The 22,547-nt window shown below is 46.0% G+C and overlaps 1 non-coding gene across 1 annotated transcript; it reads left to right on the top strand.

Annotated features, from left to right (window-relative positions):
- The first annotated feature begins 2,285 nt into the window (after nt 1–2,285).
- On the top strand, nt 2,286–2,358 carry TRNAK-CUU (transfer RNA lysine (anticodon CUU)). Its single transcript has one exon. It is a non-coding gene; the product is annotated as a tRNA-Lys (tRNA).
- Nucleotides 2,359–22,547: the final 20,189 nt, after the last annotated feature.

The following is a 22,547-nucleotide window of genomic DNA, read 5'->3' as shown; positions in this document are numbered from 1 at the left end:
GATTTCAATCACTTATTACTAACCCCTAGGCATAATGCACTTTTTAATTTGTTGATGTTTATAAAATTGTAATCGGAATATGTGAATTTTGATTGATGAAGTGGTTATGAATCACACCTGTTATTCAAAATAACAAAAACAAATTAAAAAACATTTTTAGATGAATACATTGTTTTTGTGATACAAGAATCTCTTTTGTCTTCGACTCATAGCGTAATAAAAATATTGCTTTGGATGATACCACTACTTATGTTATCTGATAGATAGGAAGGGGTAACCAGTTTCCACTTATAATTATATGTTGGCTGCCCTCTCTCCTTTTGAATCAGCCCTCCCAAGTTCAAACGGGCCATTTTCTCTACCCCACTCTCTACTTGCTGCGTTCCTCAGGGCGCTATCCTCTCGCTGTGGCTTTTTAACATTTACCTTGCCGCTCTTGCCCACCTGATCGCCACCTTCTCTCCTCACTTCCAGTGTTATGCGGATGACACTCGAATCTCCTTTAAGCTTTCCTCCTCTACCTCCTCTCCTTCCTCTCTCATTCCTGATTGCCTGGCTGCTATCCAGGCATGGTGTGCTTCTAACAATCTCTGCCTTAACTCCAGTAAGATAGAGATCCTTCCCATTGGCACTCTCCCCTTTCTTCCCCCCTGCACTGCGGGACTGTCTCTGTATCCCTACAGCCCCCCCCAGCACTTGTCTGCACTTACCTTGCACTTGCCACCAGCTGGCCCTATTTATTTATTATTTTATTTCTATTCTACTTATTTGTACTGCACTCCCCCCTCCCCCTTCCCCTTGCACTTTTTCCCTTCCCCCTACCCCTGCACTTGCGCAGTCTGAATGACACCTGGCCTAGTAGGATCGTTGTCTGTCTTCCCCTTGTTCCCCCCTCCCTGCCTCGTCACGCCTTGAAACACTTGTGTATAGGCGCGTTACAAATGCCATATCATATCATATCATACTCTCTGGCCGCCCTCTTTGGGCCCCCTCCATTCCCCCTCTAGTGTCACAATATATTATGCAGCACAAGTCAGTCAGGGATCTCTTTTCCCGGCAATGAGTGTGGCGCACAATAAACCACTTTTTTTTTACAATCCCAATTCTTTTTTTAAGGAAACCTCCAACCCGTCTTGCACCCAACCTCCAAAAAAAACCTGTGATCAGTAGACCAGGAACCAGGCCGGTGTGTATCAATAAGATATTTTATTAATTTATTATTTAATGTAAAATTAGGATAATCAAAATACAACAGCCACCAAAATTGTGGCAACACAAATGCAATATCCTATCTAGAGTGACCAGGTTGAAATATACTGCTTTCGTTTTAATGACACAACAGGAAAATAACAATTCCACACAAAGTGATAGCACCTACAGTTAAGCACTCCCCCTGCAAGCCTCAACCCCTAAACATCAATTGGACTTGATTCCTTTGAATGGAAGGCAGTGGAAAGGAGTAGGAATAAAGGGGGACCCTCGGTTTTGGAGTGATGCCCACAACCACAATCTGGGGAGCCAGCAAAGAGGGGAAAACTTGTTTTTGCACAATGGGAAAAATGTTTTTTTAATTATTTAACACAGAGGGTTGTTTGCCTGGTAGATGCGCACAAAGACACAAATCAACTAAAGTTAGCATAAAGTTTAATTGAAGAGTTCTTGAAAAGCCTTTGGGGAATTCATAAAGCAGCCTGACACGTGTTTCGAGCTGAACAAAGACAACGGATAAGCATAATATGCCAACATATGATTGCATAAATAAAAATTATGAACAATTAATCGAATTGCATATTTTGTAAAATAAAGGATATAGTAAGTGCATCCATAATTACCAGAGTCGTTGCAAGATAAATAGTTTGGAAGAGAAACATTGACATCAATTAGTAGTCCAAAAACATGTTTTAACAAAAGCATGAGAGGTAATGTCTCTCCCACTCAATGGGCAAACCCAAAAGATCAATTAACTGAAAAAACGAAGGAGTTACCTTATTTTCCTTGTGAATCAGCCCAGACTGAGGAATTTATTGGAGAATATAGCATGTAGTTAGAGAAGGTCAATATAGGGTAATGCACTCATAAAATGGTGCTAACTAAAAAGGCATTACTGAGGTTCAAAGTGCTTACCAGTAAATTATTAGTCATCCAGATCAATAAATAACGTGGGCTCAACTGTTGGAGAAAGGTAAATAGATCCTATTCACTATGACTATTCGTCATTACATACAACTGAGCACTGTAAAGTTCTTGATGCGAACGAAAAAAAAATTCGAACAATTCCCAACGTGGCCCGGCTAGCTCAGTCGGTAGAGCATGAGACTCTTAATCTCAGGGTCGTGGGTTCGAGCCCCACGTTGGGCGCCGATAAGGCTGTCAACTCTGTATTGCATGCTTCTAGCTGCCATAAGAAGTCTGTCATTCGTAATATACCTAAAGGTGAATTCATAAGAGCAAGAAGGAATTGTTCGAATAATGGTGATTTTCAAGAGGAATGTCAATTCATATGTAGACAATTATTGTCAAGAGGCTATGATAAGCATGCTGTTAAACAAGCTGAAGCATCAGTCATGGGTCTGAAGAGAAGCGATCTGCTTACTCCCAAAGTTAAAACGCAAGCTCCGTACAGTAAGAAACTTCAATTTATTACGAGGTTTAATGCAGATAGTTCAGACGTGTATACCATTGTTAAAAAACACTGCCATTTACTCCAACTTGACCACGATATTATATCTTGGTTAGACCCTCAACCCAGTTTTATCTTTAGCAAAGCAGCAAATTTAAAAAGCATTTTGTCACCATCTTTTATGACTAATGAACAACCAGTAAAGACCTGGCTAGAGCAGGCAGGCAGCCACGGTTTTAACAGATGTGGGAACTGTTTGATGTGTGACTATGCCTTAGTAACTAGTGCAATTGACTTTGGTAAACTGGGTGTACACCGAATGAATTCCTTTATTAACTGCAACTCTAAATTTTGTGTATATTGCATTCTATGTGTGTGCGGCAAGCACTATATTGGCAGTACTATCAGACCACTAAAGATAAGAATTCGGGAACATCTGTCCACTATCTCTAATCAGGACTCGAAATATCCATTGGCAACACATTGGCAAAGGGAACACCAACTTGATGACAAGTCCAATATCAGATTTGTAGGCATGGTAAATGTTACGTTGCCTCAACGGGGAGGCAACCTAGTGCTGAAATTAAGACAATTGGAAGCCAGACTCATTTGCCAGTATCGCACTGTCGCACACGGTCTCAACACTGACCATGAACTATCTGTGTTCCTCTAATAGATACTAGACTACACACACTACTACAAGGAACCAATCAGTTGGTATTACTTAACAATGTAAATGTACTTCGCATGCAAGGTTGTCTCTCCCGCCCGATGAAAACATTACCACTCCTTCTTATACAGAATTAATTGTTCCTTTGTCCATCTGGCATGCCGAAATTTGGTTTAACATTAGACTTTTGTTTTCAGGGCATAAGGAATACAGGCTATCTCCTAGGCACATCAGAGTATGTCTGCTGGGCTCCCAAAATAGCCCACTGCAGTGGGCCAGTCTTGGTCCTCCCCCTGTTCTTCTCTCCCAAAGTCTTTTACTTTTTTTCTTTTTTGGGCTATACATACATGACTCTGTTTTCGTGTTCAAATAAACTTGCATTAATTAATTGCACCATAATCACTTATGGGTTCTTATTTAATTTTTCATCTTCATGTATCATTACGTGTCCCACCATGTGCAATTTTCAGTGACTCTCCCTCCAATTTTCATATCACAACATTGAGACTTAAGGGTCTCAGGTGATCGGAGTATACACTCATATAACCATTGGTCTTTAATGTGTCGTTCGACCTCTGGTATTATATAACATCTAGAACAATTAAGCGCGGTACGCGCCAGTAAACATACTACAACATGGCGGCTATCATGAGCCAGCCACGCGTACGACCGCGTACGCTTCAGCTACTGACGTGAGCGCCGCACTGTTTATCTTTGGCGGCGTCGGCCACGGAGCTTCGGCTCCAGTTTACATCGGCGGAGACGCTGGTGAGTGTGGGTCTTTTGCGTATGCCCTTAGACTTATTATCAGTCTGAGGGGCTACGCATGTGAACAATTAATCCTCATTATATATCATATTGTTAGCTAATTAGCCTATCTCTTTTTTCTTCCTTTCTCTCCCATTCAATCGTCTCTGTGCAAATTGCTTACTCACGCGGCTTGCAGATCTCTCACGCATCGGAAGCGTTTAATTTAGGTATGCATCGCTTTACCTATTCTTTATTCGTTCGCATCATGAACTTTACAGTGCTCAGTTGTATGCAATGACGAATAGTCATAGTGAATAGGATCTATTTACCTTTCTCCAACAGTTGAGCCCACGTTATTTATTGATCTGGACGACTAATCATTTACTGGTAAGCACTTTGAACCTCAGTAATGCCTTTTTAGTTAGCACCATTTTATGAGTGCCTTACCCTATATTGACCTTCTCTAACTACATGCTATATTCTCCAATAAATTCCTCAGTCTGGGCTGATTCACAAGGAAAATAAGGTAACTCCTTTGTTTTTTCAGTTAATTGATCTTTTGGGTGTGCCCATTGAGTGGGAGAGACATTACCTCTCATGCTTTTGTTAAAACATGTTTTTGGACTACTAATTGATGTCAATTCGTATTTATTTTTGTTTCTCTTCCAAACTATTTATCTTGCAACAACTCTGGTAATTATGGATGCACTTACTATATCCTTTATTTTACAAAATATGCAATTCGATTAATTGTTCATAATTTTTATTTATGCAATCATATGTTGGCATATTATGCTTATCCGTTGTCTTTGTTGATCTTTGTGATTTAACATTTTGCGGGTGCGGACCCTCATGTACCCCTTACTTGGAACTGTGACTGTTGGTATAACAATGCCAACCCTTTATGTTTTATTTTTGTTGACCCCTGCTTTGTTTTGATGTTTTGGATCTTTGTATAATCATGTATAGAATCACCAGCCTCTGATGACGAGCACTTCAGCTCGAAACACGTGTCAGGCTGATTTATGAATTTCCCAAAGGCTTTTCAAGAACTCTTCAATTAAACTTTATGCTAACTTTAGTTGATTTGTGTCTTTGTGCGCAGAGACCAGGCAAACAACCCTCTGTCTCATTTACATACCGTTGGCAACGTTGGCAGGTTGCCCTCAACCCTTGCCTCATTCTGCAGCCCTTGCTCAACATATCTAACTGTCAGGGCGCCTGTATCTCACAACAATCCTTTTCTGCCAAATTACAAAGTTGTAATTATTTAACACAACTGCTATGGAACAGAACATGCGGGAATTCGGACTGCTTACACTAAGAAGACAGGCAGGGCTTTAGAGAATACTAGTCAGCACGCAAAGGGGAATTAGAAACAGAGTAGGAAAATCGTTTTTTAGGAGATTCAACACCTGGGCAATGGAAAGGGAATGCACATGGAAATTTGTTGTAACAGCACTATAGGGAAAGGGGAATAGAATAGGAAAATCGTTTTTAGGGATGTTAAGCACAAATTCAAGGGAAAAGAAAATGCATATGGAATTCATTTTTTTTCTTTACTGAGGCTGCAAGTGACAGGTAAGCTTTGGGAAAGTGGTAGTTCACAATAGGACCATCGGTTTTGGGGTAGAATGACAGAGCAAATGACAGGTCGGCTCTGGGGAAGGGGTTAACTCACACAGGGAAATCGGTTTTGGTTCAGGATGACAAATGCAAAGGGAAAATACATTAGCAAATGGAAATTCGTTTATCAAAGCTCAATTTAAACACAGGGACAAATTTGTTTCTCAGATTACAATGGGATTAATTATTTTGGGCAATGCTTTATACCTAAAACAATTAACAAAAACACTGTGACAAAGATTGCTGGTTTCGAATGCCACCAATCCTGATCCTGTGAAATTAAATGGGGGAATTAATTGATTTACTCACATAAATACTAAGGATCTACACGGACAAATGAGGGGGTTTTCAATGTGGAACTGCTAACATACACAGGCCAACAAGAGATTCTTCTATGGGGAGATGATTACTACACTGGCAAATGGGGGTTTCAATGGGGAGTTTACGATAGGGGAAATATTGGATGCAGTGCTACAAGAATGAAGGACTTATGCAATTTAGGGCTGAGGTTATTACTACTTACATAGCAAGCCTTTGTTTTAGGGTTAAGGAAAGCCATCTGCATCCCAGGACACTCTGGAAAGATAGGGCAGGGGTCTGGTCACTCCACTCTCAAAGATGGTAAGTTTCAGCAGCCTTCTCTCTGTCCTCCTTTTTCTGTCTCCCCGGTTTCTGTGTGTCCTGAGTCGTAGTACAGTCCCCCTTATATAGCAGAAATGACATCACTAATTTTACAATCTAGTGGAAGTACCCTGCAATAATCCCTGTCACTAGGATTAGACAGTTACCCTCTCTCTGCCCCCAGTCAGGATTGGTTTAGGGGTTGGGAACAACTCTGTCTTTTTCCATTTGTCACCATTCTTTGTTCTCCTTACAACATTTTGGCAAAAACTAGTTATGTACTACAACTTCATAATTGCACTAGCAACTGCCATACGAAACATAAATTCTGTTTTAGCTGATCATGGGTAATTGCCGACTGCCAAATCCGTACGATGTAGCATTGCCATGTGTCACATTTGTGTCACATTTTTGTCGTTTTTATAAAATGTACAACAGTTATGAATATGTATGTTATCAAGCATATTCCTAATTTAATTTTCCACCTTTACACCAACTCTCACATTTGTCACATGTTCAGATCAGCCAGAAACCTAGTCTAACTGGCCACTGGAAGATCGCTGTCTTCGGCTGGGGCCTCCCTCTGGAACAGCCTCCCTGCCACTCTAAAACCTGAGGAGAATCATCTCCGGTTCCGGAAGCACCTCAAGACCTTTGCTTCTGCCTTAGCTCCCCCTCTCCCCTGCTGATCTGCTCTCTCTTCGCACTGTGCACCTGGCCACCTTCTGTCCCCTGGGCCCAGGTACCTGCTCACCCTCCTGCACTGCCCCTTGCACTGGGGACTGTATCTGTACCCATACAGTCCTGCACCACCCACATTTTCTTCTTTTTCTGCACTTATTCAGACTTACCCAGTCTGCTGCCATAAACACAGCACTTGCCACTTGCTGGCTGCACTACCACTGTTTATTACTTCTATTATCTATTTATTTTTCTTTATTATTATGTATCTGTTCTCCTCTGCTCTGCACTTTCCACTCTCCCCCTTCCATGCACTTTTTTTCCCTTTCCCTTTCTCATGCACTTGCGCGTTCCTAATGTTACTGGGCCTAGTAAAATGGTTGTTTGGTTTTCCCCTATTTCCCCTCCCTTGCCTTGTCGCACTCTGGAACTCTTGTGTACGAGCGCGATACAAATAAATTATCATATCATATCATATCATTAAAGTTACCAGAGTCACAGGTAAATGCAATTTATATCCCCAAAACTGCCTGGAAATTACATGAAAAATTGTATAAAAAGTAACTCAATCCACAGTATGGTTGCTGCGCAAAATGCCTAAAATGAAAATAGTCTTTTACATCACCGCAGCATCCCACGGAACAGGATCCCTCCCTTCACTGCAGGAGCAGTGCCCGTTGCACGGATGGGCCCCCACCAGCACGGTAAGCCCCTGGGCTTCGCTCTACGCCAGTTAGCTTTATAAGCTAAAACCGCTTATATATTGAAATTTCCTCGTCCACTTTTTACTGAAGCAACAAACATCTGTGCTCATTTCAGCATTCCTTGCTGTATTTTACTGCTTTCTGCACACTAACCTGCGATATACACAACAGCTGATCCACGAGGTTAGCCTTTACAAATGGCCGCTTGGCCTCTGTGAGCTTCTTACTACCTGTATTGCCACCCAGCCTATGCAAGGCCGCATAGGATTGGCTGGAGCCATCCTAATAACCGGATACCCATTCGCCGGCAGGCAAGAAGCCGGCACGCCTTCTAAGGCACGACATCCAAGGTTCGCTTCCTGTCCTGGGCCTGTCCATAGATGTCGTCGGGGCCAGACACTCTGCCCATTACTTTTACGCTTCCAGTCTCATGGTCATTTCCTTAAGTGCGAACTCATTGTGTAAGGACCTACACACACAAGGCCACGCAGCTGAGTAAGCTTTCAATTGACTGATGCTACCTACTTAGCGAATCTCTGTCATACTTGCGAGCCCAAACCTTACTGTTCCTTTAACGGCTCCAATGTTGGATTTGTTTTGCACCCTTTCGAACTGTGACCTTCCTGGAATCACTAACTGTACTAGCTCTGCACTCGCTCTGAACCTCTAACTCCTGATTTAAAGTTCACACCAGCCTAATTTCAAATCATGGTCCGTCCGTTACTACACTGACAATTGTATGTGCCTCTAATCTGCGCCACGCCCAATACAGGCTGTGACTCGTTTGCCAGCGCGTCCGGTATTAGTGTATGATGTGTCTAGCACACTGAGCATATGCCTTGCCATCGCCATATTGTCAATGCTCGCATCGCCTAACGAAGACAACTGCATCTTCAGGCTATGTCTTAGCCCCACCTATGTTCAGCTTTAACACGCGAGGTGTTAGTGCCCTTAACATCTGATTCGTTTTCACCTGTGCATAACTGCATGCCTCTACTCACACTCTGATCTAACCCACTACCTCCTATGTGCCCTTACCTACTGCATCTAACCTGCACCTGCCTAGCGATTTCTGAGTGAACATGCCTAGTGAACCAGGGCATTCTTTTATGACATGCCCCATTGATCCATACCTATACTGGTCCACTGTTTACTGAATGCTTAGTGAGCAAACTGTTCTTGGCAACTAGCCTATTGCATTTTTACAACAAAGCCTACTGCATCCTACCTGTACTGGCCTACTGATCAATTGAGTCACCTACCTGTACTGGCCTGATTAATGAGTGACCTTAGCATACTGCATCCTATCTGTAATAGCCCACTGCATTTTTGTGACTCTGTCTGTACTGGCCTACTGCTTATTGAACGTACTTGCCTATTGCATCTCTGTGACCTGGCCTACCACATCCTACATGTACTAGCCTATTGATTAATTGAGTGTACTGGCCTGATTAATGAGTGACCTTAGCCCACTGCATCCTATTTGTACTGGCCTACTGCTTTTTGGATGTACTAGCCCTTTGCATTTCTGTGATCCCATCTGTACTGCCTACTGCCTATTGAATGTACTAGCCCTTTGCATTTCTGTGATCCTATTTGGACCGGCCTACTGCCTATTGAATGTACTTGCCTATTGCATTTCTGTGACCTGGCCTACCACATCCTACCTGTACTGGCCTATTGATTAATTGAGTGACCTACCTGCACTGGCCTGATTAATGAGTGACCATAGCCCATTGCATCCTATCGGTTCTGGCCTACTGTCTATTGAATGCACTTGCCTATTGCATCTCTGTGACCTGGCCCACTGCATCCTATCTGTACTGGCCTTCTGATTATTGAGTGAACTAGTCCACTGCATCTTTTGCTTTTATATGTACCGGCCCATCAGACTTATCATAACCTAGCTCACTGCCTAGAAAGTGCACCCAAACATTGCTCTGCAAACATTCTAGCCTACGGCATCTCAGGGGAACTAGCCTGCTGCTTTATAAACAGCCTGCGCTACGCCTACAGAATTAGCCTCTGTACTATGGTGTACTACACGATAACTATGGCCTCTGTCCTCTCTCTCCTCAATGCACTCCCTCTGCCAGACAACCACCTCCCACTGCAACCAGACTCATTGAAACAATCTTCCCATACATACAATTAGCCTTCAACTGGCAACAATTGTAAAACACACCTCTTCCCGAGCTCCCCCCTTAGCCCTAATGAATGTATTAACAGCTTTGCAGCCCCTCCTCCTCCCTGGACCACATGCTCAGTGGAGGAAAGGAACCTCAGACTCTGCTCCCGGATCCCGCTATGGAGGACTCCTCATTGGAGAACCCGCCAACCCTGCCTTCCCAAGCCTCCACCGAACAGCACACCTCATCTCCCACGCGCCATGCCCAATGCTCCTGAAACTCTGAACTCAGCTAAACATCCTATCATTAGAGGCGCGCTAATCAATGCCCGCTCCTTGGTCGCACACGCCTTAGACATTGCAGACCTAATCTCGAGCAATGACCTTCACTTCCTGCGAATCCCTGAAACCTGGCTGCATCAGGCGGCAGGCCCAGCACTTTAATTAGCTATCCCAGATGGTTACTCTATAATAAGGAAAGACAGAGAGAACAGCAAAGGAGGCGGAGTAGCCTTCATCGCTAAAACGTCCCTCGGTCTTAGAGCCACCCCCACTGCCAGCCCTACCTCTATGGAGCTACTCTCAGTCAAGCTCCCCCTTTCAGCAACCCAAACCATCCTCAGCCACCTCACCTACCGACCCCCAGGTCACATCTCCTCCTTCGAGGAAGATATATCTGACCCGCTGACCAATAACACCAAACCTGGTTCACAAATAATCCTTCTTGGTGACTTTAACTTAGGTCTCTCCAATCCTAACGACACCAATGCCTCATCCATGGAAAACACCATCTCCCAACTTGTCTTTAACCATCGTGTTACCTCCACAACACACAATAAAGGTAGAACTCTGGACTAGTTGGCAGACCTTAACTGCTCTACAACCATCCTCCAAAATGCTCCAACCGCATGGTCGGACCACCACTTCATCTCCTTTATCATTCAAGGGAACGCACCGACCCTGCCCACCCCCCACATCGCCCCACAAGTTCTCACCAGGAATAACCGAAACCTAATGCTCCAAAACCTACGACCCTTTATCCAGAATGTTCTCGACCCAACCATTTTTAAGGACCTGGATATAACTAAGCTAGTGGACCTTTACAATAACACTCTCGAGGCCGCTGTGAACAGCATCGCCCCCATCAAACTAGCCAAAGCCAAACCTATTGCCCACCTGAACAAATGGTTTACGTCTGATCTAAAAATCATTCGGAACGCCAAAAGAGCAGCAGAAGCCCTCTGGAGAAAATCACCCAACCCAACTAACAAGGCCCTTTTCACTGCAGCAGCTGCATCATACAAATCTGCCATCCTCAGTGAAAAAAAGGAAACCTATGACAACCGCATCCACAAAGCCAAATCCAAGACTAAAGAACTTTTTAGTATTCTCAGGGAATTAGATTCTCCAGCACCACCTTCGGAAACCTGCGCCAAAGACGCAGTCTGGTGTGCTAACATTCAGAAAGCCTTTCCAGACCAAATTGCTCTGCTCCAATCCAGAATTGAGCAAAAAAAGAGCAGCCTGGCCAAGAACTCCATCCCCACCAGGGCCCTCCGTCTGTTTAAGACCCCAGATTGCCCACCTTTCTCCTTCTCACCGGTCTAGGCTAATGAAGTGGAAAAAATCCTTAAAAGTCTCAAACCTTCCAAATGCCAGGGTGATCTCTGCCCAGCGGGAATCATCCAGGAAGGTGCAAAGGAGCTGCCCCCTTTCATTTCGGCGCTAATCAACATGGTACCCAACAACCTCAAGGAAGCCTGGGTCATGCCCCTTTAAAAAAAAAAACCTAGATCCCAAAACTCCCACAAACTATAGGCCCATTACCACTGTTCCCTATATCCTCAAGATCTTAGTCAGAGTGGCCTACCTCCAAATCCAGAAACACCTGAAGGATCACAACTTACTAGGCCTTAGACAATCTGGCTTCAGGCCCACACGTGGAACGGAAACAGCCCTCCTGGATCTCAAAATCCAAATGGATGAGGCTAAGGACAATGGTAAACTTGCCATGCTCCTGCTGTTAAAACTATTGGCGGCATTTGATCTTGTCGACCATCAGATCCTCACTGATCACCTGTCTACAGCGGCCGCCTTCTCCAGCAACGCTTCTACCTGGATACAATCCTTCCTGGCCAACCGCACCACAAGGGTCTTTGCACCCTCTGCCTCAGTGGACCCAATTCCCATCCACTGCGGCGTACCACAAGGCTTGTGGGTTTCTCCAACACTTTACAACATCTTCACCAAGCTCCTCTTTGACCGTCTCGACAACCTGGGTGTCAAATACACCAATTATGCTGATGACACCCAGGTTCTCATCACACTCTCAGGGTGCTATGAAGATGATTGTAAAAGAATCAATGAGATCTACCTGGAAATCCAGGCGTGGATGGCAGATCAGTGCCTTTGCCTCAACAACGAGAAAACTGAGCTCCTGATCGTTGGCTCCCAAACCCTTCTGAACAAACTAGACCCCCGTTATGTTTCCATCGACATCGATGGAAACCCAATCAAAGTGGCCAAAGAGATCAAAACTTTGCGAGTATACTTAGACTCCATACTCTCCCTCAAGAAGCAGGTGAACTCAACTGCATCTTCTACAGCATACACAAACAAACTAATTAACGCCTGCAAGCAATTCCTTTCGCCCAGTAGCTGCATCACACTAGCCAAGGCCCTAGTGTTATCCAAGATCGATTACTGAAAAAAACCCTCTACCTAGGCACCTCCGAAAGGAACCTCAACAAACTCCAGGTCCTTCAAAATAACACCTTAAGAGCAGCTCTAAGTTTACCGAGATCCACGCACATCACTAGCTTCAGGCAAGATACCCACTGGCTCTCGGTATAGGACAGAATCGTCCTCCGCACCCTTGTTATCACCCACAAGTGTCTCTCAAACACCGCCCCAAATACCTAGCAGATAAATTCAACACACGCCATCTTACCAGACCAACTAGGGCCATCTACATGCACTGTCTAGCCGTACCAAGATTTCTACTAAAAAGAGCGGGCGGGTCGAGCTTCCCAGTCCTAGCTGCCAAACAGTGGAACGCCATTCCTCTTAGCCTCAGGATGGAACCTGCATACTGGACCTTCAGAGCTAAAGTAAAGACCTAGCTCTGTGGGAAGCTCCACGAATGCTCAGTCCCTGGCCCCTCCGGACCCCCCGCCTGTTGTAACTTCCTCCCTGACACTGTATGTTGTTGCTCCCTTCCTCGATCACCTTTGTAACCTCTGGTCAACCTGCACTTAGCTCTGTTGTTGTACTCTGCGTATATCTTTGTGTACTAAAGTCGGCATTACCTGTAAATCTTTATGTTCAAAATCTGTAACCTCTGTATAAGCTTTGAGTGCCCAGTTACCCGAGGGTTCGGTACGCGGTACAAATAAAGAAACTAAACTAAACATGAATTGGGAAGGTTTACTGCTTCATCCCCCACAGCCATCTGTCTACCTGGGCTCGCCTGTGACCATACATTTTTATGGGTCTCTTTGAAGTTAGTGTGGGCTCTTTTGAAGTGGGTGCAACAAGGACTCATACCTTTTTATCATGCTTCAGCCAAGAATGACTTTCCCTTGAAATCACTGCTTTAACTGCCTTCAGGGCCAGCCAGTCTGGGCAACAGTGGGCTTTCAACACCTCCAGCAGCAGATTCTATTGGGGGGAGTCATTAGATGGGAGATGTGACATCCAGGGCTGGAAGTAGGGTTTTTCATTGCGAAGTTTTTACCTCAGTCAGAACAGGTTTTTCCTGAAGTCAGTGTCTCTTCACATGTGACTGGAGTTTTGTGGGTGAAACATAATATATATTGCTTTGGTCCTCCACACATCATGTTTTGCTTTCCTGACATTTTTCTGTGAGCAGTGATATCATTTTCCATTGTGGCTTTTTAAAGCCATTTTTATTTGCAAACACATGTGCAGGCCGTTTTTGCTTTCAATCTTTAAATATCCTGTTTTCCATGTCACAGGATTCTTTGATTCCTCCTTCTTGGGTGAATTAAACTGCTGCTTGTCCATTGATAATGATAGGTAGGCCCCTTTCCACATGACTCTTTACTTTTACATGAAACAAAAGAAAAAGCCATGACATTTTTTGTTGCAATGTTTAAATGCCTTCCATTCATGTGACAGGGAAAGCAAAAGCCAGGCCGTTTTTGGTTGCAGTGTTTAAATGCCTGCTATTCATGTGAAAATAAAAGTAAAAGCCAGGCTGTTTTTGTTGCAGGGTTTAAATGCCTGCCATTCAGGTTAAAGGGACTTCTGTTTGGGTCCTTGAAATGCACCCCACACTCGTGAGGCAAAAAAACTCGGTGTCATCTTTGACTCCTCTCTCTCCTTCTCACCTCATATCGCTGATTTTGCCAAGAAGGCTCACTTTCCACTTTACTTCCTCAGAGGCATTCTCCCATTCCTCACCTCCCCGAAGAAGCTAAATGTCTCCATAGCTCTGGTTCTCTCCAGGCTGGATGTAACGCTCACCTGACTCCCACGGAGGCGCTGGCCTGGTTCGCACTGCTGTGACCTCTTCTAAGGTGATGCGCAGGGTTCGGAAGACGGACTGGACCGGGCCCCCAAATCTGGCTTGTCTGGCTCGCAGAAGTATCCTTCTGTAGGCGAAAATAGGGGATTAACTGTCTGCGGGGTAATGCAATCAGCCTCCCACTTTCCCCTCTCACCCTCCTCGAAACCCTTCTGTGATCCCTCGTAGCGTCTCACCTTAGGGTCTGGAAGGACGAGCTCTCCATCCTGCTTCTGATGCAGGGGCGCGTTGGTATCCAGTTACTTCACTGGATTTTCGGATTGGTGAGAACCAAACTTGCTTGGCTTCCAGGTAAGTTTTTTGATAAGAGGTTCCCCTTGTGTCCATGCATTAATGTACTAATGCTAGTGTCTTTTTCCCCATAGGGGCCGGGGTACGGAATGCCGGGGAACAGGCAACGACCCGAGATGAGAGGTGAAATCCTTTTAGAAATCAGGTAAGTCTTTAATGAGCGTTTTTTGGTAATGTCTTTTCATTCGCTCATTAACGCTGATGTCTCTTTTTCCCCTTAGAAATGCCAGGATGCGGCGCAGACCCGAAGTGAAGAGGGAATGAATCAACAGGTAAGTCTTAACATGGAGAATTAGCTTTCCTTATTCCCTTCTCTCTCTCACCTTTTGTTCTGGTCTTTTTCTCCCTAGGCGCTGGGGCGTGACTGCGAATCCGGATGATCGCTGCTGAACATGGAGGCGCCCTGTAAAGGTGAGTGGAATGCGGCGCTGCAGCGATCAACGCGATGAGCTTTTAAATAAAAGTCTTCCTTTTCAGGATTGTCGGCGAGATATCTCCGGGATGCGGATTTAGCAGGTAAGGACTTTTCCTTCTTCTGTTCTCTTCTTCTCTTCCTTTGCAGGTGATCCAGGATGCTGGCAGGCGTGGCAGAAGTCAGGATGCAGGAGCAGACACGGTGAGCGTCCAGCTGCTAGATGCAGAACAACGCGAAGCACGTGTGGCTGTTCGGGTGGGGTTTAAATAGCCTTGGAAGAAGTTCCAGGTATGTATCCTTCCTCCAATCAGGTATGTATCCTTCCCCGACCACGCCCGGATGGTAAATTAGTCCCACAGGTAAAGTAGTTCCTTTCAGGCCTCAAGGAGGCCGGGATCCTGCAGCATGGTCTGCATCAGGTAAGTGCACCCAAGCACTTCCATAATGAGCCTGGCGCCTATGGCGCCAGCACTGATGTCTTTTATGAGCCTGGCGCCATAGGCGCCAGGACACTGTCCAAAGGACCCCTATATGGGGTTGCTGGGTCCTTCCTTGGGGACTGGATGTCCGCTTTCGGGGACGCAGGGCTTGAACCGGCTCCCCGGGAGCGGGCATCATGACAGCACTCCCCCCCAAGACCCCTCCCAAGGTTGTTCCCTCCGGGGGTTTTGGTTTGTCTGGGAAGAGTCAGTGGAATTTCCTGACTAATCGAGGTGTATGCACATGGTCGCTGGGTTCCCACGACCTCTCCTGAGGTCCGTACCCCTTCCAATCAATTAGGTAGAACAGTTTTGACCTAAACATTTTTGAGTCTAAAATGTTCTTCACTTCGAATTCAGGCTCCCCATCTATTAGAATAGGTTCTGAAGGTTTGAGTAGTCGGGTTCCGGGTACCACTGGTTTCAGAAGTGACACATGAAAAACAGGGTGAATTCGCATACTAGCTGGTAAATCAAGTTTAACAGCCACTGGGTTAATTATTGCCGTAATAGAATAAGGTCCCAGATATTTTGGGTTAAAAGTTCGAGGCCCTTTGAGTGGTAAATGTCTGGTAGCTAACCACACTTGATCCCCAATCTGATACGGAGGTGCTTCACTCCGATGTAGATCAGCATTCTCCTTGTATTTTCTCTTGGCTTGTTGTAAATGCGTAGTTGCCTCTTTGAAGGCTTGGGTAATTGTAGAATGCAGATGTTCTACTGCAGGTATTCCGAGGTTCTGAGGTGAGTCAAGGGTTGAGGTTCGAGGGTGATGCCCAAACAAAGTATAAAAAGGACTGTGGCCAGTTCCAGAGTGTACCGAATTATTATATGCGTATTCGGCTATCCAAAGAATGTCTTTCCAGTTGCTTTCAGATTGCTGTAACATACACCGTAAGTATTGCTCAAGGGTCTGATTTGTCCTCTCGGTCTGACCATCGGTCTGAGGGTGGTGACTGGTCGATAATCTTACGTCGATCTGCGCCATTTGACAACATTTGCGCCAGAAGTGGGAAATGAATTGGCTTCCCCGGTCAGAGATTAGTATAGATGGGAATCCATGTAGCCGAACAATATTTTCGAGGAATTCTTTGGCTAGGACAGAAGCTAAAGGTAAACCTTTCAAAGGAATAAAGTGGGCCATTTTGGAAAACAAATCCACAATTACCAGAATAGTATTGTACCCCGAACAAGGAGGCAGGTCCGTAATAAAATCCATTGATAGGGTGTGCCAGGGTGCTGGCGGTATGTCTAGAGGTTGAAGGAGACCGGCTGGTCTTTTCTTTTGACTTTTATTTTGGGCGCAAACACCACAGGACATCACAAAAGATTTAACATCTTTTCGCCAAGAGGGCCACCAAAATTGTCGTTTCACCTTTTCCTCTGTCTTGGCAATACCGGGGTGTCCCTCTATTAATGCATCATGATAACCGGAAATAACTAGTTCGTGTAATTCCTTATGTGGCAGGAATAAGCGTCCTTGGAAATAAGGTAAACCATTATCTATGGTAAAGTCTGATCCCTTTTGTATCCAATCCTGTAAGGTTGTAGGGTCCAGGAGTTGTTTCACTCTGGCTTGAATGTCTTCAAGCGTCTGTAACGAAGTCATGCCTAGAATCCTCTGTTCGGGAATTATTGGTACTGGTTCTGAGTTTGTATCAGATTCTCCCATTCCAATTCGGGATAAGGCATCTGCTTTGCCATTCTTGCAGCCAGGTCGATAGGTAATCACAAAATCAAATTCAGCGAAAAACAAAGCCCATTGGAGCTGCCGTGATGACTGAGCCTTGGCGGTTTTCAAATACTGTAAATTCCGGTGATCAGTGATCACTGTGATGGTATGTCGAGCGCCAAGCAGATAATGCCGCCAGGCTTTAAAAGCAGACTTAATGGCTAACAGTTCTTTGTCCGTGATTGCATAATTAACCTCGGGTGCCGAGAATTTTCTGGACCAAAATGCTACGGGATGCAGTTGGTTGGTTTCGGGATCTCTTTGGGACAGGACAGCTCCCATGGCTAGGCTGGATGCGTCAGTCTCGACGACATAAGGGAGATCTGGACGCGGGTGTTTCAATATAGGTGCGGAGGTAAACTTAGCTTTTAAATCCTGAAAGGCCTGCTCGGCTTCTTCAGACCATTCAAAACGTTTATTTTTCCTCAAGAGTGCAGTAATGGGTTGTACCACGCGGGAAAATTCCGGGATAAACCTGCGATAGAAATTGGCAAAGCCGAGCATGCTTTGAACCCCTTTTACAGAGCTAGGTGATGGCCATTTGAGGATGGCATCCACTTTTCTTGAGTCCATTCGGACTCCTTTGGGTGTCAGGATGAAACCTAGAAACTCGACTTCTGTTGTATGGAAAACACATTTCTCCAATTTAGCAAATAGTTTGTGTTGGCGCAGTTTTTCAAGTACTGCCCTGACGTGTTTTCTGTGATCAGATTCCGAAGAGGAGTACACCAGAATGTCATCGATATATACGACAACACAAACATCGATGAGTTCCTGAAGGACATCATTCATGAAGTATTGGAAGGCAGCCGGCGCGTTACACAATCCGAAAGGCATCACCTGGTACTTGAATAATCCGTATTTAGTACGGAAGGCAGTTTTCCATTTGTCGCCTTCTTTAACTCGTACCAGATGATAAGACCCCTGGAGATCTAACTTGGTGTATATGCAAGCGTCCTTCACCTGGTCAAGGAGTTCAGGGATCAGAGGCAGAGGATAACGGTTTTTAACCGTTATATGGTTCAATGCGCGGTAATCGATACAAGTTCTAAGGTCGCCTTCTTTTTTGGGCACGAAGAACAAAGCCGAGGATGCTGGGGACTTTGACGGGCGAATAAAACCATTAGCTAGGTATTGATCCAAATATTGTCTCAAATGCAGATTCTCAGGTTCGGTAAGGGCATAAATCCTGCTACAAGGGGGTTGTGCACCGGGCACCAGATCGATTTGGCAATCGTACGATCTGTGAGGAGGTAACGTGTTGGCCTGTTCCTTTTGGAAGACGTCCTGAAAGTCTTGGTATTCCGGAGGTAGTTGCATGGAGGCAGAGGTTACAGATGCTAGATTAATCTTCAGGTTTTCTGGGTAGCAGGTTTGTGTACAATCCGGGAAGGTTATTCTCTTAGCTCGCCAATCAATTCGAGGATTATGTGTCTCTAACCAAGGGATTCCAAGAATAACCTGAAACTGTGGAGCCTTGATTACATCAAACACAACACCCTCCCGATGGCCGTCGGGACCAATAAGAGTCACCTCAGTAGTGGAATGTGTTACCGGTCCAGAGGCAATTTCAGTTCCATCGACTGTGGTGATGATATCTTTGCTGGTTTTAGGATGGAGAGGGAGGTTAATCCTAGAGACCAATTCACGATCCACATAGTTTCCAATAGCCCCACTATCGAAGTATGCCTTTATTGCATGCAACCGCTTAGGCTGTTCTGGATCTACGAGAACCATTGGCACAATGAAATGCGAGGTCTGAGAGTTCATTTTCAAGCTCGGCAAGCGGACCCCTACACTTGTCGGGCGGAGTCGTTTCCCGAAACAGAGTCTTCACGGTTTTTATCAGCGGCTCCTACCGCCTTTCGGGGCGGTTTTGCCGGGCAATCTCGTAGAAAGTGTCCAGAATTCCCACAATAAAGACATAATTTAAACTGCCGCCTCCTTTCACGTTCCTTTTGAGTTAAGGGTCCTTTAACCCCTCCAATTTGCATAGGCTCAGAGACATCAACTCCCTTGGGATTAGCATGGGTCTTGACCAACACCCGGGTCTCAAACCTGCACCGATCTGCTTTTCTGTTTTGAAGTCTGTGATCCAATTGGACCACTAAGTCTATATACTCTGTGCATTCTTGGGGCGGATTTACAACTTGGGCCAAGACATCTTTAAGTTCTCCGCGTAGGCCTCGATAAAACAACGTGACTCTTTTATCCTCTGGCCATCCCGTTTCCACAATTAGTCTATTAAAGGTTGCAATATAGTATAGGAGGTCCTGATTGCCCTGTCGCAGGGATAGAAGTTCGTCATCCAGAGCCTGCCCCTGAGAGTGTCGAGCAAATAACCTTTCCATGCTTGCTTGAAACCTTTGAAAATCACGGAGAATCGGGTCATCTTGAGTAACCAGTGGAACTGACCAATCGGCAGCGCAGCCGCTGAGACATGACAATACAAAGGCTACCTTGGACTGATCATTAGGGAAGGCCCCAGGTCTGCATAGGAAGAGCAAACGACACTGATTCATGAATACGGCGAATCGTTTGGAGTCCCCAGCAAAGCATTCGGGTGGGGCCAGCGGCATGTTTCCAGGTAGATTAATCTGCACAGGGTTACTGGAAACCACAGGAGCGGGGTTCCCTCCGGAACTGGGTAGAGGAGTTTGCCCAGCTTGACCTTGCAAAAGCTGTCTGACCAGGTCATCAGTTCTTTCCTTTCATATTATTAATTCCCTCCTGAGGGCATTAGTCTCTTGACGAGCGGCATGTACTTCGGCCCATAATTCCCCCAGTAATTGGGCCAACTGATCAGTCTCAGAACTTTCCATAGCGCCTGGGTGGGAATTTGTAGGAAGGCTTTGCGTTCTGTAACGCTCACCTGGCTCCCACGGAGGCGCTGGCCTGGTTCGCGCTGCTGTGACCTCTTCTAAGGTGATGCACAGGGTTCGGAAGACGGACTGGACCGGGCCCCCAAATCTGGCTTGTCTGGCTCGCAGAAGTATCCTTCTGTAGGCGAAAATAGGGGATTAACTGTCTGCCGGGTAATGCAATCAGCCTCCCACTTTCCCCTCTCACCCTCCTCGAAACCCTTCTGTGATTCCTCGTAGCGTCTCACCTTAGGGTCTGGAAGGACGAGCTCTCCATCCTGCTTCTGATGCAGGGGCGCGTTGGTATCCAGTTACTTCACTGGATTTTCGGATTGGTGAGAACCAAACTTGCTTGGCTTCCAGGTAAGTTTTTTGATAAGAGGTTCCCCTTGTGTCCATGCATTAATGTACTAATGCTAGTGTCTTTTTCCCCATAGGGGCCGGGGTACGGAATGCCGGGGAACAGGCACCGACCCGAGATGAGAGGTGAAATCCTTGTAGAAATCAGGTAAGTCTTTAATGAGCGTTTTTCGGTAATGTCTTTTCATTCGCTCATTAACGCTGATGTCTCTTTTTCCCCTTAGAAATGCAAGGATGCGGCGGGGACCCGAAGTGAAGAGGGAATGAATCAACAGGTAAGTCTTAACATGGAGAATTAGCTTTCCTTATTCCCTTCTCTCTCTCACCTTTTGTTCTGGTCTTTTTCTCCCTAGGCACTGGGGCGTGACTGCAAATCCGGATGATCGCTGCTGAACATGGAGGCGCCCTGTAAAGGTGAGTGGAATGCGGCGCTGCAGCGATCGACGCGATGAGCTTTTAAATAAGTCTTCCTTTTCAGGATTGTTGGCGAGATGTCTCCGGGATGCGGATTTAGCAGGTAAGGACATTTCCTTCTTCTGTTCTCTTCTTCTCTTCCTTTGCAGGTGATCCAGGATGCTGGCAGGCGTGGCAGAAGTCAGGATGCAGGAGCAGACACGGTGAGCGTCCAGCTGCTAGATGCAGAACAACGCGAAGCACGTGTGGCTATTCGGGTGGGGTTTAAATAGCCTTGGAAGAAGTTCCAGGTATGTATCCTTCCTCCAATCAGGTATGTATCCTTCCCCGACCACGCCCGGATGGTAAATTAGTCCCACAGGTAAAGTAGTTCCTTTCAGGCCTCAAGGAGGCCGGGATCCTGCAGCATGGTCTGCATCAGGTAAGTGCACCCAAGCACTTCCATAATGAGCCTGGCGCCTATGGCGCCAGCACTGATGTCTTTTATGAGTCTGGCGCCATTGGTGCCAGGACACTGTCCAAAGGGCCCCTATATGGGGTTGCTGGGTCCTTCCTTGGGGACTGGATGTCCGCTTTCGGGGACGCAGGGCTTGAACCGGCTCCCCGGGAGCGGGCATCATGACACTGGACTACTGCAACAGCCTCTTCCTCAGTCTGCCTCTTTCCTTCCTCCACCCTCTTCAACTAATCCAGAATAGGACTGCAAGACTTATCCTTGGCCTCAAACCCAGGAACTGCATCTCCCCAGCCCTAAAATCTCCCCACTGGCTCCCAGTGTCTACAAGGATCAAATTCATGACCCTCTGCATCATCCATAAGGCTTTCTGGGGAATGGGGCCACGCTACATTCAACATTCTCTCCCTAAATACCTCTCTGCTAGAGTCCTTTGGTCCTCTAGCTCTAACTCTCTGTGGGTCAGACGTTTCTCCAAGCAGAGAGGTGGGGGTAGATCTCTTTCCTCGGCAGGAGCCTCCATCTGGAATGACCTCCCTGCCCCTCTCAGACTTGAGCCAGTCCTCCTTAAGTTCCGGAAACTTCTCAAGACCTTCCTTTTCTCCTCCTCCATCCCTCTCCACCTTCATTGCTAAAGCACCCCCTGCTGTTGTGACAGGCTACCTGGTCCCTTCTGAGTCATACAGGGGCCAGGCCCTCCCTTGACCAGTCTGCCTCAGCATCCCCTTACCAGCACTTGCCTTCAGGCACCCTTCCCTGACTAGACTACTGAGTCTAGTCCACCCCCCCCTCCTCGCACTAGTTGCCCTTATTACATCCCCCAGAGCACTTGCCTTCTGGGCTCTCCTTAGCACTTACCCAACCCCTGGGCCCCCACCATTCCCAGTAACCCTTCCTACACCCCTCCCCTTACATTTCCCTTTGCCCTGACCTTGCCCCCTATCACGCCTTGTTTGCTACACTTGCACAATCTGAATGTCACAAGGTCTAGTAGGACTGTTCATTGCTGTTTATTCTCCCCTGTCCCCCCCCCCCCCTTAGTCTTGTGGTGCCTGGAAACACTTTCTGCTGTATAGGCACCATACAAATGTTCAATAAATAAATATGCAAAGGACACAGGTAATTGACACAGTCATATGGCAATGTAAATATCGAGGTAAAAGGGGGGGTGGATGAAGAAGAGAATCTGACC

This window comes from Ambystoma mexicanum, chromosome 6q (assembly GCF_040938575.1).
Source record: "Ambystoma mexicanum isolate Mex_15411 chromosome 6q, UKY_AmexF1_1, whole genome shotgun sequence".
In the NCBI taxonomy this organism is placed as follows: domain Eukaryota; kingdom Metazoa; phylum Chordata; class Amphibia; order Caudata; family Ambystomatidae; genus Ambystoma; species Ambystoma mexicanum.
The sequence above is the reverse complement of the archived record's forward strand: the minus strand, read 5'-3'. Positions and strand labels throughout refer to the sequence as shown.